The sequence below is a fragment of the Miniopterus schreibersii genome (assembly GCF_964146895.1).
Source record: "Miniopterus schreibersii genome assembly, chromosome: 12".
Lineage (NCBI taxonomy): Eukaryota > Metazoa > Chordata > Mammalia > Chiroptera > Miniopteridae > Miniopterus > Miniopterus schreibersii.
The window spans coordinates 72,866,537-72,880,824 of NC_138112.1; the positions used below are offsets into that span (position 1 = coordinate 72,866,537).

General features: G+C 56.2%; 1 long non-coding RNA gene across 1 annotated transcript; it reads left to right on the forward strand.

Moving 5' to 3' along the window:
* The first annotated feature begins 10,243 nt into the window (after positions 1–10,243).
* On the forward strand, positions 10,244–13,658 carry LOC308565047. The gene is made up of 3 exons (XR_014000006.1): positions 10,244–11,853; positions 12,146–12,275; positions 13,545–13,658. It is a non-coding gene; the product is annotated as an uncharacterized lncRNA (long non-coding RNA).
* Positions 13,659–14,288: the final 630 nt, after the last annotated feature.

Below are 14,288 nucleotides of genomic sequence, written 5' to 3' on the forward strand. Positions count from 1 at the left end.
GGCCTCACTGCCTGCAGCAAGGTGACAGCCGGCGGTGGAGACGCGGAAATGACCACTAGCTTAAATGACCGCTTGACATGTGACCAGGGCCACCCCGAGAACCTGGGTTTTCATTGTAGTCCGTCGTGGAGCCGTGGCTGGCCCGTGGCCTTGTGTCAGGGGGAGCGGCCCTGTCGTGTCAGCCTGGACCCTGCTAGTTTTGCAGTGTTCCTGGTGTGGACCCAAAGGGGCCATGTGCTCACCTGACGAGCTCAGGTGCAAACTCAGAGGCCTACAGTCACCACAAAAGATGGTCTGAAATGAAAAGTGTTTCACTAAAAGCAGTTTATGGTGGGTCGTCCTGTGCTAGGCCAGCATCTGCCCTGACAAAGGTCCATCTTCACCTGGACTGAGCCTGTCTGTTGTCTTTTGCATCTATGATAACATATTCCTGGAATGTCAAAGTAATTTTCCTTTTTCCGGATCCCTCAGGGCGCGGGCACCGCTCTGCAGAGACCACAGATCCCCTCGTTGTTATTAATTGTTGACTTAACTCTCCTGCACCCACCTGAGTAAAAGTGTGTGTCCATCGTTTCACTTTCTCTCCGGCCCCAGGTTTCCCCGCTTTGCTTTCTCCCGCCTCCCAACCTGTCACCCATGGATTTCACGGAACCCACTTGCGTCTCCTCTTGATTGTAACGCATCAGACAGGGTGCAGAACTGCCCTTCTCCGGAGCAATTTCTCAACCCGTTGAGGTTTTGCTCCCCGGGAATTGTCGACAGTTTGGGTTAAATAAACTCACAAAAATTCTTTACAGGTTTAAATGTTTCTTACGTTAACACTGGTTAATTTTAAAATGTGCTGCCCTGGCCGATGTGTTCAGCAGTTGGAGCATGAGCCCTTGGACCGAGGGTTGGGGGTTCAATTCCCCGTCAAGGGCATGTTCCTGGGTTGCAGGTTTGATCCCCGGCCTGGTCAGGGGTGCATGTGGGAGGCAACCGATCGATGTGTGTGTCTTTCACATCGATGTTTCTCTCTCTCTCTCTCCCTTCCACTCTCTCTAAAAATCAATGGAAAAAATATCCTGGGGTGAGGATTGAAAAAAATAATAATAAAAATAAATAAAATAAAATGTGCTGTGGCTGCGGGCTTGGGGAGGAGCTCTGGGCCCACGTTGCTACCCAGCGTTAAGTCTGTGCACGTCCGATGACATTGTAATAAAGTGACACAGGGCTTCACCTGGGGGCCGGCCGGGGCTCTTTCTGTCGAGAAGGAGGCAGAATGGGCCTCTGGTGTGAGGAGACGCTCGCCCCACAGCCCCCGCTGCCCACAGTTCCCCGTAACTGCCTGGGTGTGGGCTGAGCCCTCCCTGGGAGAACGGCCCCTGGGAGGGGAGGGCAGAGGGCTGGGCGCAGGTGGTGAGGCCAGCGCCCAGCGTGGCGCTCCCTGCCACTCTGACTGCAGTGGGGGCCATTGGAGGGTGTCGCAGGGGAGCCATAGGCCTGGCTCCCGGACTAAATGGGGACACGAGTGGCAGGCAGCCTCGGCCCCACAGTGGGACAGGACCGGGACTCCCAGGCAGCTGAGCTCACTGGGAAAGTGGCCCACGAGAGTCCCTTTGGAAGTGTCCGGCCCGGTGGCCCAGCAGCTGACCTCGTGAGGGCTAAAGGGGACCCGCCGGCTATTAGAGTTCTCCGGAGAAACAGAACCAGCAGGAGATGCGCGTGTCTATGTGTGCGTGTTACATGCTCTGTGTTACACAGGAGAGTGGAGCCCCGCGGTCCAGCACCTGCCGCCTATAAGCCAAAGCCCCGGGGCGCGCACAGGGTACTTCAGCTCCAGTCTGAAGGCCTCAGGGCCGGGGAGCGACGGTGTGAGTCCCAGGCGGAAGGCCGGAGAAAATGACAGGTCCCCCCAGCTCTAGGGGTGAGGCAGGTAAAAGGGGAGGATTCCCCCTTCCCCTTCCCCCCTGCCTTTGATTCCGCTAAGACCTCACCCCCACCCCCACATCCGAGGGCCACCTGCTTCGCCGAGTTCACCCATTCAAATGCTAATCTCACCTGGGGAGGCCCCTAAAATAATGTTTCGTCTGGGCACCCCATGGCCAGCCACGTTGACACAGGCCACTAAAGGTCACAGGCAGCAATGACCTGTGTGCCAGTCCGATGAGGGGCAGGTGGGCATCCAGGGTCCGCGTCCCGGGAAAGAATGAGGGGTGGGGCTTGCCCTGGCCACGCCTGGGATCGGCCACCCCTCCCTGGGCCTCCCCTGACCACCGCCCAGGGCAGGTGGGGCTGGTGGTGTGAGGGGGAAGCTCCTCTGCTGGGTTCGGGCCTGAGTCTTCCCCTCCGTGCGGCTTCGGGCTGCTTCTGAGTTTCCCCACGTGCAGTGGTGCCCGCCGGTGAAACGCGAGGACCTGCGCGGGGACGTGGAGTGGGAGCCGGCCCACGGGAGGCTGGAGGACCCCGCTCCTCTGAGCTGCTTGGAGGGAGAGGTTTCTCTGCCAAGCCCAGCTCCAGGGCCTGTGACTCACGGCTCCCCTGGGGCTCCCATTCTGCGGGGGAATCGCCCTGCCCCACCCTGTGCCTTGATTTCCTGTGGAAATAAACGGAGACCACCCAGATGAATGGCACACGAGGGAGGGAGTCAGCCTCCCTCATGGCACTTGACCGAGACGCAAAGCCTGGCCCCAGGGAGGGGGAGCGGCCTACGCTTTTGAGAAGGGGAGACTTTGGCATCCTAAACACAATCAGGGTGCTACACCCTGTGACTAGAATAAAGGACAGACGTCCTGTGAGCATCCCAGTAGGTGCCGGATGCGGAGGAAAACCAACCACGTGCTCACCCGACGAGCTCAGGGGAGGCCTGCGGGCGGCCTGGCAAACTCAGGGACCTGCCGTCACCACACAGGATGGTCTGAAACGAAAACTGTGTCACTAAAAAGCAGTTTATCGTGGGTCGTCCTGTCCTAGGCTGGGAAATTCCCTGAACTGAGCCTGTCTATTGTCTTTTGCATCTGCAATAACATATCGTTGGGATGTCGGAGTAATTTCCCATTTTCCGGACCCCTTAAGGCACAGGCCGTGCTCTGCAGAGACCACAGATCCCCTCGTTGTTATCGAGTTAATTGTTGGCTGTTAACAATCCTGCACCCACCTGAGTAAAAGTGCGTGTCCATCATTTCACTTTCTCTCCGGCCCCAGAGGTTTCCCCGCTTTGCTTTCTCCCGCCTCCCAGCCTGTCACCCGTGGATTTCACGGAACCCACTTGCGTCTCCTCTTGATCGTAACGCATCAAACAGGGTGCAGACCTGCCCTTCTCCGGGGCATTTTCTCAACCCGTTGAGGTTTTGCTCCCCGGGAATTGTCGACAGTTTGCGTCAAATAAACTCACAAAAATCCTTCACAGGTTTGAATGTTTCTTCCCTTAACAAGGTCAAGAGGAAAACGCCCGGCAGCCCACAATAGAAGGGCACAGCTTCGCCCGGGCCGGTGCGGCCCAGTGGTCAGAGCACCGGCGAGCTCACCAAGGAGTCATGAGCTCGATTCTGGGTCAAGGGCACGAACCTGGGTTGTAGGCTGGATCCCCGGCCCCGGTCGGGGTGCGTGCGGGAGGCAACCCATCGAGGGGTCCCTCTCACATCCCTGTTTCTCTCTCTCTCTCTCTGAAAAGCAAAGGAAAGAATATCCTCAGGCTAGGATTAAAATAAATAAAACGGCCCGCCTTCCATCTCCAAAAAGCTGCCGGCTGACGTCGCTGCTCACGGTGAGAGACTGAGCGTGTCCCCTAAGACGAGGAACGGCGCCCGGACACGCAGGGACGGACGGACGGCCCCTGGCGCCGCTCCTTCAGCATCACGCTGGAGCCCTGGCCGGGGCGGGCAGGTCGGCTAGACGACGAAATAAAGAGGTGTCCGTCCCAGAAAAGGAGGCGTGAATTCTCTCTCTTTGCAGAGGACGTGATGTGATGTATTGAAAATCCTAAGAAACCCACCCAAAACCTATACTAAACGAATAGACGTGTTCACTAATGGGCAGTCAGCTCACTATGCAAAAATCAATTATATTCCTATACTCTAATCAATCAACTTTACTCCTATACTCTAATCAATCAACTTTACTCCTGTACTCTAGCAATGAACACGTCCCTGTGGAATGAAGGAGACAGTCCCACCTGTGAGAGCGTCAGACGGGACAGGACACCCGGGAGTCGGTTTAGGGGACGCAGCGTAGGCTCGTTCGCTGGGAAAGGCAAACCGTCTCCAGGAGGGAATTAAGATCAGGACGCGGAAAGACCGCGGGTGTTCGCGGGTCAGGAGACTCGATCCTGCTCCGTTGCCGCCGCTCCCCAGGTCGCCTGCGGCTTCGTGCGGCCCGGTCGAAACCCCGGCCGCCTTGTCCCAGCTCACCCTCCATGCCGCGTGACCGCAGAGGCCCCCGGACAGCCAGAGTCACCTTGAGAAAGAACAAAGCTGCCGGACGCACAGCGCCCCGCGTCCAGACGTCCCGCAGAGCCACCAAAGGCAGCGTGGCCGTGGCTGTTCACGCGAGAAACGTTCAGACCCGTGAAGACTTTTGGGGGAGCTTATTCGAGCCAAACCGTCGCGACACCTGTCGGGAAGCAGAATCTCCACGGATTGAGATGGTTCTCCCGAGAGGGGCAGTTCCGCACCTTGTCTGATGCGTGAAAAGAGGAGGCGTACGTGGGTTCCGTGAAATCCACGGGAGACGGAGGAGGGAGGCGGGAGAGAGCAAAGCGGGGAAACCTCTGGGATTGGGTAGAAAGTAGAATAATGCTTCTTTTTTTTTTTTTTTTAAATATATCTTTATTGATTTCAGAGAGAGGACAGGAGAGGGAGAGAGACAGAAACATCAATGACGAGAGTCATTGATCGCGCCCGCAACCGGGGCATGTGCCCCGACCGGGGATCGATCCTCAATCGCCTGGATCCCAGGTCGACGCCCTACAGCTGAGCCGCTTTTCACAGGTGGGTGCAGGGTCGTTAACAACGAACAATTAACCTGATAACAATGACAGTGAGGGGTTTGTGGTCTCGGCCCTGGTGCGTTGAGAGCCTGGAAAAAGCGGAAATGCCTCTGTTTTGCAAAAGCATGTTTACCAGGTATGTTATTTCAGATGCAAAAAGACAACTGACAGGCTCAGTTAAGGTTCAAACTAACCTTTGTCCAGGAAAAAGACAGCTTTAGGACGGGACTACCCACCAGAAGCTGCCTTTAGTTAAAAAAGTTTGTGGCTCAGCAGTTGAGCGTCAACCTGGGATCCAGGAGACCACGGTTTGATTCCCGGGCAGGGCACACGCCTGGGTTTCGGGCTCGATCCCTGGAAGGGGCCGCGCAGGAGGCAGCCGATCGGCGTTTCTCTCTCCCTCTCCCTGAAATCAATAGACATGTTTTTAAAAATATATATTTTTTTAAAAAAAAGTTAGTTTTTTGGGGGGCAGGAATCACCCCTGCCTCTAGCATTTGGAGCAGCAGCCGGGTCCTGGGACCACTGCCTCCGGTAGAGGGGAAATGGAGGTGACGTGGGGAAGAAAGAAGAAATACAGGTGTCGGTGGTGCCAGCTGCGCCCGGGTGGCCGCCTTAAGTGAGCACATTGGGGATGTCAGCTTGTCGATGCCAATCACCTCCCAAACCCGCAAGGGGGCTCTCCTGACGGTGCACTGACACACCCCACTTTAGTGCACCCCTCAATGCCAGTAGTGCCCCCCGCGGGCCAGGCCTCCATGGCCCTCGTGCCGGCCACATGGCCGACCCAGGAGGCATAGAAACCCCACCACGGGGGCTTTTCCCGCGTTCGGGTCTTCGATCGGGGCTGGGGAGACGGCAGGCTCGGCCCGCCAGCTGGCCCGTCTGCAGCGTCTTCCATCCCCCTGGTGACCTTCCCACCGGACGTCCGTGCCCCTGGGACTGCCATCGGCGAACTAAGCTCTCTGCAGGGTTCAGCCGGGAGCCGTCCTTCGCAGGGCGTGGCCCACGTGACAATAAATCAGGCAGCTCCTCCCACAGTTCCAGGGTCAGCCCTGGGGGGAAAAGGGGCCCCCCCACCCTGCTCCAGGGTGCTCCAGGCGGGCGCCTGCGGGAACCAGTTCTTCCGACATCGCCCGAGACATCCTGGGTATTTCAGGCTCTGGGATTATTTTATGGAACTAAGACTCTGTCCTTCGGGGCAGTTTCCATGAATATCTGCCGCCAAGCTCGCAGTCACTCCCCAGATGCAAGTTCTCCCGTCCAAAGTCCCCGTGGTCGTCCTCGGGAGGTGTGGGCAGGCTTTGGCCACGAGCCCCAGGAGGGCCCCCGCGGAGAGAACCTGTCCCTACGGACGCTCCGGCTCCAGCCCCGCACCCTGGGGCTCAGGCACGTCCGCCGTTCGAGGCTGAGTGCGGGCCTCGGGTTTGGTGGCCCGGGTGGGGGAACCCCCTGGTCCGCCGCGGGCGGGCGGGAGGACCGTTCTCCTTCCACTCGCGGGAGGTCTCAGGGCCGGGCTGGAGACGCAGCCGGCGGGAGACGCGGAACAGGGCGCGGGCACCGAGCATGCCGTGTGCGCGGGGCTGTCCACGGGCCGGGCGGGCGCCGCGGCCACCCCGGCCTGAGCGAGAGGGGCGGGAGGCGGTGGTTTAGATTCGGACAGCGAGGAGCACTCACGGGGAGATAAAAGGAGTTAATGTTTGTCAAGCAAATGTTTGCTGGGCCACCTCTGGCCGGGGGACCCAGGCAGGACTTTGATCCGGGGCCCTCCTGGGCTCCTCCCTGCCACACGGTCCCCGCTGAGCAACCGTCCTGGGTGCCGACAGCTTCCTTCCGGGGCGGCCCTTTAGGCAGCCAGGGAGGTCAAAGGTTTTTTTTTTAATTTTGTTTGTTTGGTTGGTTTGGTTCCAAAATAAGTTTTAATCTGCCGTATCCCATAAAGGCGTGCGGGGGCGTGGGGGGATCTTCCCCCCGGACGGGACACCCAGCCCGGTAGGACATCCGGGCGAAGCCTGGTCGCGTCTCAGCTCCGTCACCGGCCCTCTCCCATCCCTCTGGCCGTCCACTCCCCCCAGGGACGGAGCCAGGCCTCCCGGCGGGTTTGGGGCCGGCTCTCCGCCTCCGCCCCCCACCTTTGTACCCACTCCCGTTGGAAAGACTTGGGGTCCCCAGTAGGGGGCTGAGCCCCAGAACCCTGGCCCTTTGTGGGTCTGTATCCAGGTTAAACTGCTTGCTCCTGCCCCAGGCAATCCCGGGTCTGCAGCCTCATATAATCTCTGCCTCTCTGCTTTTTACATTCCCCCAAACCGGGGCCACAGAGCAGACTTGTTGGGGGACCTTGATTGTTTGTTGGGGGACCAGAAAGGTCCCCCCAACCTCACGGGTGCCGTATTCAGATCCCTGTTTAGCCCTGAATGTCCCTTTCGTTGATTGAATTTCATGGTGTGTGTTTTTTTTAAATCCTCACGTGATGATATTTTTTCTGTTGTTTTTCAGAGAGAGTGGGGGGCGGGGGGGAGAGACAGACATTGACCCGAGAGAGACACCTCGATGGGGTGCCTCCCGCACGCGGGGATCGAGCCTGCAATCGGGATACGTGCCCTCTGTCGGGAATCGAACCCGAGACCCTTCAGCCTGAGGGCCAAGGCAGGAGCCGTCGGGGCAAACTGGGCGGGGCCGTTGATTGAATTTCTTACCCATCTAAAGGTCCCGCCCCGTCTCTCGCCCCGTTTTCCCGTGAGGGTCCCGTTGTCCTCGGCACCCGTAAGGCCCGTGAGGGGCCCCTGGGACGGCGGATTCCTCCACAGGCTTCCTGCACCCCGAGGAGGGCGCCTGGACCTCCGCGTGCACTTCTGGGTGGCTTCCTGTGGACCCAGAATTATTCCAAGGCCGAGGGGGGGAGGCTCCAGGCCATGGAATTTGAAAAATCCAGCGAAATGAAAACATTGATAGAAAATGAAAAGTGGATCAGACGGACCCGAGAAGAAGTCGAATTAAGACTCTCACAAGCTTGCAAGTGGTCCTGGCGGATGCGGGACACCGATGGAGGGCCCCCCGGGGGGACCCCAAAGGGAGCCGGCCAGCCCAGGGCTCCGCAGTTTGAAACGACAGCCGTTCCTTATCTCCCAGTTCCTGCGGGCCGGGAGCCCGCGGGGGCCTCGGTGCCGGGTCCTCAGCTCGGGGTCCCTCACGGGACAAGCCCCAGGCCCTCGCTGGGTGTCGCCTGGAGGCCACCTGGGTTCCTTGCCCCGTGGGCCCGTCCGCGCACAGGGCAGCTTTCCGTGGGCCAGCGCGCGAGGGACGGGATGAGCGGAGGGGAGCGGGCCTCTCGCCGCCTGGCGAGGGACTCCATCAGTCTGACCGTATCTGGTCGTTCGAGTGGGGACCAGGCCCAGCCCTAGAGGAGGGGAGGCGTCCATGTGACGTCCACGGACTGCTGGCGAGTGGCAAAGAAGAGCCAAACTCACCGTGGCAATACCGGCGGTCACCCAGGGAGCACGTAACGTGGAAGTGGCCTCCAGGGACCTCAGGCACCTCACCCGGGCCCTGAGCCCCTGACGGAGATCATGGGGGGCGGGGGGGGGACTGGAGGGGGCTGGGGGAGGGGAGAAGGGCGGGTGGGGAGTTGCTGGGGGGCTGGGGGGGGTCCCTAAATGAGAAGAGACTAAAGAGACCCAAGCAGGGGCCTTCATTGCACCTCGACTTGAACAAAAACCATGTGGGGACACGGGGACAATTGACTATGGGCTGTTTTTTCGTGGCCTCGGGACTTCTCATCGGCTTATCTGAATGTGACAACGGGGTGGCGGTTTTGACGGAGATCATCTTCGTTTTTGGAGATAAACGCTGAGCTCGGTGAGCTATTTATTCAGGGCGGAAGCGCCGCTGTGTCTGTAATTTCCTTTAAAAACACGCATACGCGCATTTATTAAACGTGTGTCCACGTAAGGCACGTTCGAACCTGGGAGAATTTTTGTGAGTTTATTGGAGCCCAAGGGGTTGGCAATTGCGGGGAAGCAGAACCTCAGCGGGCTGAGAGGACGCCCCGCACAGCGGCTGTTCTGCACCTTGTTTCCCGCGTCACAGTCCAGGCGGGTCCCACGAGGTCACGGGTGATAGATCGGGGGGGCGGGAGAAAGCAAAGCGGGGGAACCCCTGGGGTGGGATAGAAAGGAAAATGATGGGCACATATTTCTTTTTTAAAAACAAATGTGTTGTTATTGATTTCAGAGAGAGAGGAAAGGGGAAGGAGAGACACATGGACGCGAGAGAGAAGCATCGGTCGGCTGCCTCCCGCGCCCCGCACTGGGGGTCCAGCTGCGGCCTGGCAGCCCTTGGGTGCACGAGATGATGCCCGACGGCCGGGCGCCCCGACCAGGGTGCACGAGATGATGCCCGACGGCCGGGCGCCCCGACCAGGGTGCACGAGATGATGCCCGACGGCCGGGCGCCCCGACCAGGGTGCACGAGATGATGCCCGACGGCCGGGCGCCCCGACCAGGGTGCACGAGATGATGCCCGACGGCCGGGAGCCCCGACCAGGGTGCACGAGATGATGCCCGACGGCCGGCGCCCCGACCAGGGTGGCACATACTTCTACATGGGTGAGTACAGGATAGTTAACAGTCAGCATTTCACTCAGTAACAATCAGAGGATTTGCCGTCTCAGCTCTGGTGCCTTGGCTGTGCCCTGAGGGGTCCAAAAAAAAAAAGGAAAAAAGGAAATGACCCTGACATTCCGGAGGCGTGTTATCGACGCGGCAGCCTGCGGGCCGGCTGAACGGCCATCTCACACGGCAGATGAAGAAAAACGGAGTTTATTTCAGGAAAGGGGCTGAGGGGTGGGATACCCAACGGGAGGGCCGCACAGCGCCGAGCCTGGGGGATATTTGGGTCCGTGATGGGAGCCAAAATATAGTGGCGACAGTGAAGAAAGAAAGAGCCCGGAAGGTAACAGGAGAGCCTGGGCTGAGCAGTCGGAGAGAGAGAAGGGGGCCTGGGAGACGGGTTCGGGGGCCTGGGAGACGGGTTCGGGGGCCTGGGAGACGGGTTCGGGGGGTGAGCCCGGGATGAGCTGCCTCTGCCCATTGCTCCCCTGGTTGCAAGTCTCGTGGGGTCCCCTCGGAGGGGTGGAGACGGCACTGGCATGCTCCCCTGGTGGGGGCGGGGGCCCTGGGTCCTTTTCCTGAGCGTATTTCTCTCTCTCTCGCAGGTGGGAATCTTTGGGGAGGTCTCAGGGGAGAATCTCCGTAGAATATTCATCACATCATCTTTCCAGGTGCTCTTTCGGGGTCGTGGCCTCCACTGATGGGTCCGCCCCAGGACAGGGGGTCCTTAGTCTACGTAGCTGGTCCTGAGGCAGCCACGGAGCCACTGGTCTGGTTTTGCGGCTTTTCTGGGCCTGGAGCTGAAATACAACCGAGGCCTAATGTTATCTTTAGGGAGGAAACGCTCAGGGGTCTAAACCGCATGACCAGCGATATTCTGGGGAGGACAGGTCACCCTGGGGACAAGGTTCTTGTTTCCCCAGTTTCGCCCCTTCCTAGGCGTCCGTGCCTTTCTGCCCTGGGGAGTCCGTACCCGAGTTTCTGTACCTGGCCTGTGTAACATTTAGTTACGGGGAAACTTGCCCTCTGTCAGGGAAGATCCCGGCCTAGGACAGGACGACCCACCATAAACTGCTTTTAGAGAAACAGTTTTCATTTCAGACCATCCTTCGCGTTGACTTCGGGCCTCCGAGTTTGCAAGGCCGCCCCGCAGGCCCCCCTGAGCTCCTCAGGTTGGCGTGTGGCCCCTTTAGGTCCACACAGCCCCCTTTTGGCCGTAAATCAATCCAAAGGACGCGCTGATGACCACCCTTTGGGTTGGGTCCCACGGCGCTAGGAAGGCGCATTCCTAGCGTTTGTCCTGCTGGCCGATGGACCGTCGGGGGTGGGGCAAGACCGTAACCCTGGACGGACGTCAAGGCCAATTTTTTTTCCTGTTTCCAAAGCGAAAGGCAGGTCGATGGGGGGCAGTCAGGTCTTATGGGCCGTTATTAAGAAAAACACTCCAGCCCGGCCGGCGTGGCTCAGGGGTTGACGTCGACCTAGGATCCAAGAGATCGCGGTTCGACTCCCGCTCAGGGCACAGGCCTGGGTCGCGGGCTCGATCCCAGGAGGCGGCCGACCAATGACTCTCTCATCACTGATGTTTCTCTCTCTCTCTCTCCCTCTCCCTTCCTCTCTCTGAAATCAATAAAAATATATTTTTCAATCAAGATACAGAGAAAGCCTCCGGATCGGATCGTTTCTAACCTGTCAGCCCTCACGGCCCAGGCTGCGTTGCCTGCCTTGCTTTTCTATATTTTGCATCTGGTACAACATTCGCTCAGAGTCCGAGAGCATGACATAGACCTTTTTATAACCGACCCTGAGGTGGGCTTCTCTTGACCGTGGCCCACCTACCTCCCACTGGGAACACTCCGGCCCTGCTATTCGCTCGATTCCCGCTGGGTGTGCAACTGGAGGCTGTAAGAAGAACACGGCGTCGCAAATGACCACGATCGTGCGACGTTTCAGAGGCCAGGAGGACAGGGCAGGACGAGTTTCCTGAGCGAATCCCCGGCCGCCCAGCGGCAGTTACAGAGGGTCCTGTTTCTCTCGCCATCGCGGCTTCTGTCTGAGTTACTGTCGTTAGTGGTCCTTGTTGGGTTAGGGTGACAGTGAGCGCATTTCCACAGTTAGACATTTATATGTAAAATTCCTTTCTTAATATTTCTTTCACACTCTTTGTTTTAAAGGCTCATCTGAGGATATGTTTTCCATTGCTCTTTCAGAGACAGTAGAAGGGGGGAGAGAGAGCAAGCGAGCGCCCCAACCAGGGCCGGGATCAAGCCTGCAAACGAGGTCGGTGCTCTTCCCTGGGATTGAACCCCTGGCCCTCCAGCCGGTGGGCCAGCGCTCTAACCACTGAGCCAAACTGGCCAGGGCTTCCCACGAACGTTCTGCAACAGCATTTCTTCTAAATTTCAAAAGAGAGAGTCATAAAAAAAGAGCGTTGTTGACGATACAGAAGTTATCTGACGCACCTTCCGCGATGGTAACAGTGGGCTGTATACACGAGGTTTGAGAAAAGCCTAAGGAGCCAGTATAATCAATTATTATTATTACTAATATTAGTACCAATATTCATTTGTAGGTATGCAGGCCTTGTCGGTGTCTCGGGTTGGCTGCCTGTTTCTGACGTCTGGGTTTTTCATCCATGAAAAGTCTCTGATCTCCGCCGCAGACGGAGGCGGGTGTCCCCTCGCGGTTGGGCGCCTGGGAAGGTAAGGTCCCTCCCAACGCTGTTAGAGTCTCTTTAGTCACTGCCTTTCCCAATGGACACAAATCTCCCGGTTGTAAGTCGTGGTCTTTGACGTCTCAGTGTCCTGAGAGCACAGGCGAAGTGAATGTTACTAATCTATCAGTCCCTGTGTGCTGGTTGATGACCCCTTGGTACTAACACAGAATGTCTGCTTTTAGTTTTGCCTCATATTTGGAAAACAAAAAAATTTAAAAATCAGCAATCTATATATATTTTTTATATATCTATTGATTTCAGAGAGAGGGAGAGAGAGAGAAACATCAATGAGAGAGTCATGGACCGGCTGCCTCCTGCTCGCCCCCTGCTGGGCACCGAGGAGCCCGCGACCCGGGCCTGTGCCTCCACCAGGAATCGAACCCTCGATCTCCTGGATCCTAGGTTGACGCTCAGCCGCTGAGCCAGTTCATTTAGCCCCACACCCAATTTTTCTTGTGTATTCTTATGATTTGACCGTATTTTCATGAATTCGGTTATTCCTTAGATTCTATAAACCTTCATCCAGTTCAAAGATATAACCTGCTTGGAAACCTGTCGCTTAAAGTAAGTCAGAGCCCTTTTCATGGATCTTTCAAACGATGTAGCGTATTGGCAAACGCATCAGACTAAAACAATCACTGCCTCCAAGTTATAAAACCTAAAGTGGCAAAGTTAGAGGTTTGGTTATGATTTGATCAAAACAACTTTGCTTTTCGGGAAGATGTCACATTCCAAGACGATTTCTTGGTAACTAATAATTACTATAAAATGACACAGAGGATATAAAGTCTACATATATATATATTTAGATTGGATACACAATTTCAATATGTAAAGAACAAATAATATGCTAGATTGTAAAATGTTGCACATGGCTTATCAGAAGTGTGCATTCAACACTGGAAACAATTCATAAGCTCCCGATGTGGGGACCACAGACACCCCGAGAACTACTGCCCGACACCCCCACAGGGAACCATCACTCTGGGCTTGTCCGGTGTCACTGGCAGGACACCTGCTACCCCTGGGTGCCCTTTGTTTGCGCTTGGCTCTGAATCTTTGCAAGTCCCCCTCTAGGGCAGGCTGAAGCCCCTAGAACATCCATTTTAATAAAAATAGGTGTATACAAACAGAATATAGTCATCATTATTATTAGGAAAAGCTCCCATGTAATTTCAAGTGTATTAAATAGGCCTAATTAGTTTTTAAAGGCTTTTATTTTATAAGGAGAGATAATAGATTCTTGATATTCCAGGGCCCGTCGAAATAACCCAAAGTCATCTCTCGGTTTAAAAGTCTCGTAAAATTTAAACTTCCAGAAGGCTGTCAGACAAGCTTAACCGCAAGAGTATGACATAAATCTTGCAAATCCAGGTAAAATAAACACATTTTTCACCATAATAACTTCAAAAGCCATCAATCAAAGTTAAAACAGTTTTAATATTAAATATTTTGTCCAGGCTACGAGATTTTGCTTAATTTAGATAAGTATTTAATCTTTTTAGGCCAATAAAAGAGGCCACCCTAGTAATGCCATCTTTCTTCCTTTTTCCTTAAAAACGCATCTCCGTACTTTGTATCTTCTATTATGAAAACGATGTAATTTCTTATTTTTTTAAAATATGTTTTTATTGATTTTTAGAGAGAGAGTTAAGGCGAGAGAGAGAAAGAGAGAGAAACTTCGATGTGAGAGGGAACCATCGATGGGCCGCCTCCTGCACGCACCCCGACCGGGCCCCAAAACCCGGGCATGTGCCCTGCCCGGGAATCGAACCAGCGACCTTTCGGTGCACAAACGTGCGGCCGCGAGACGCGCCTCTGACAGAGCTCGGGCGTCCTATCAACCCTGGATGCGCGCCCCAGGCCCCCCGGAAGCCGAAAGCGGCGAACCCACGGCTTGCCCAGCAAACAATATTATTAGTGCTTCACGCTATTTCACCATATCTAGATATTTATTAACTTCCATCAAATTGACTCATTTAGAAAGAAATAGCTGGAA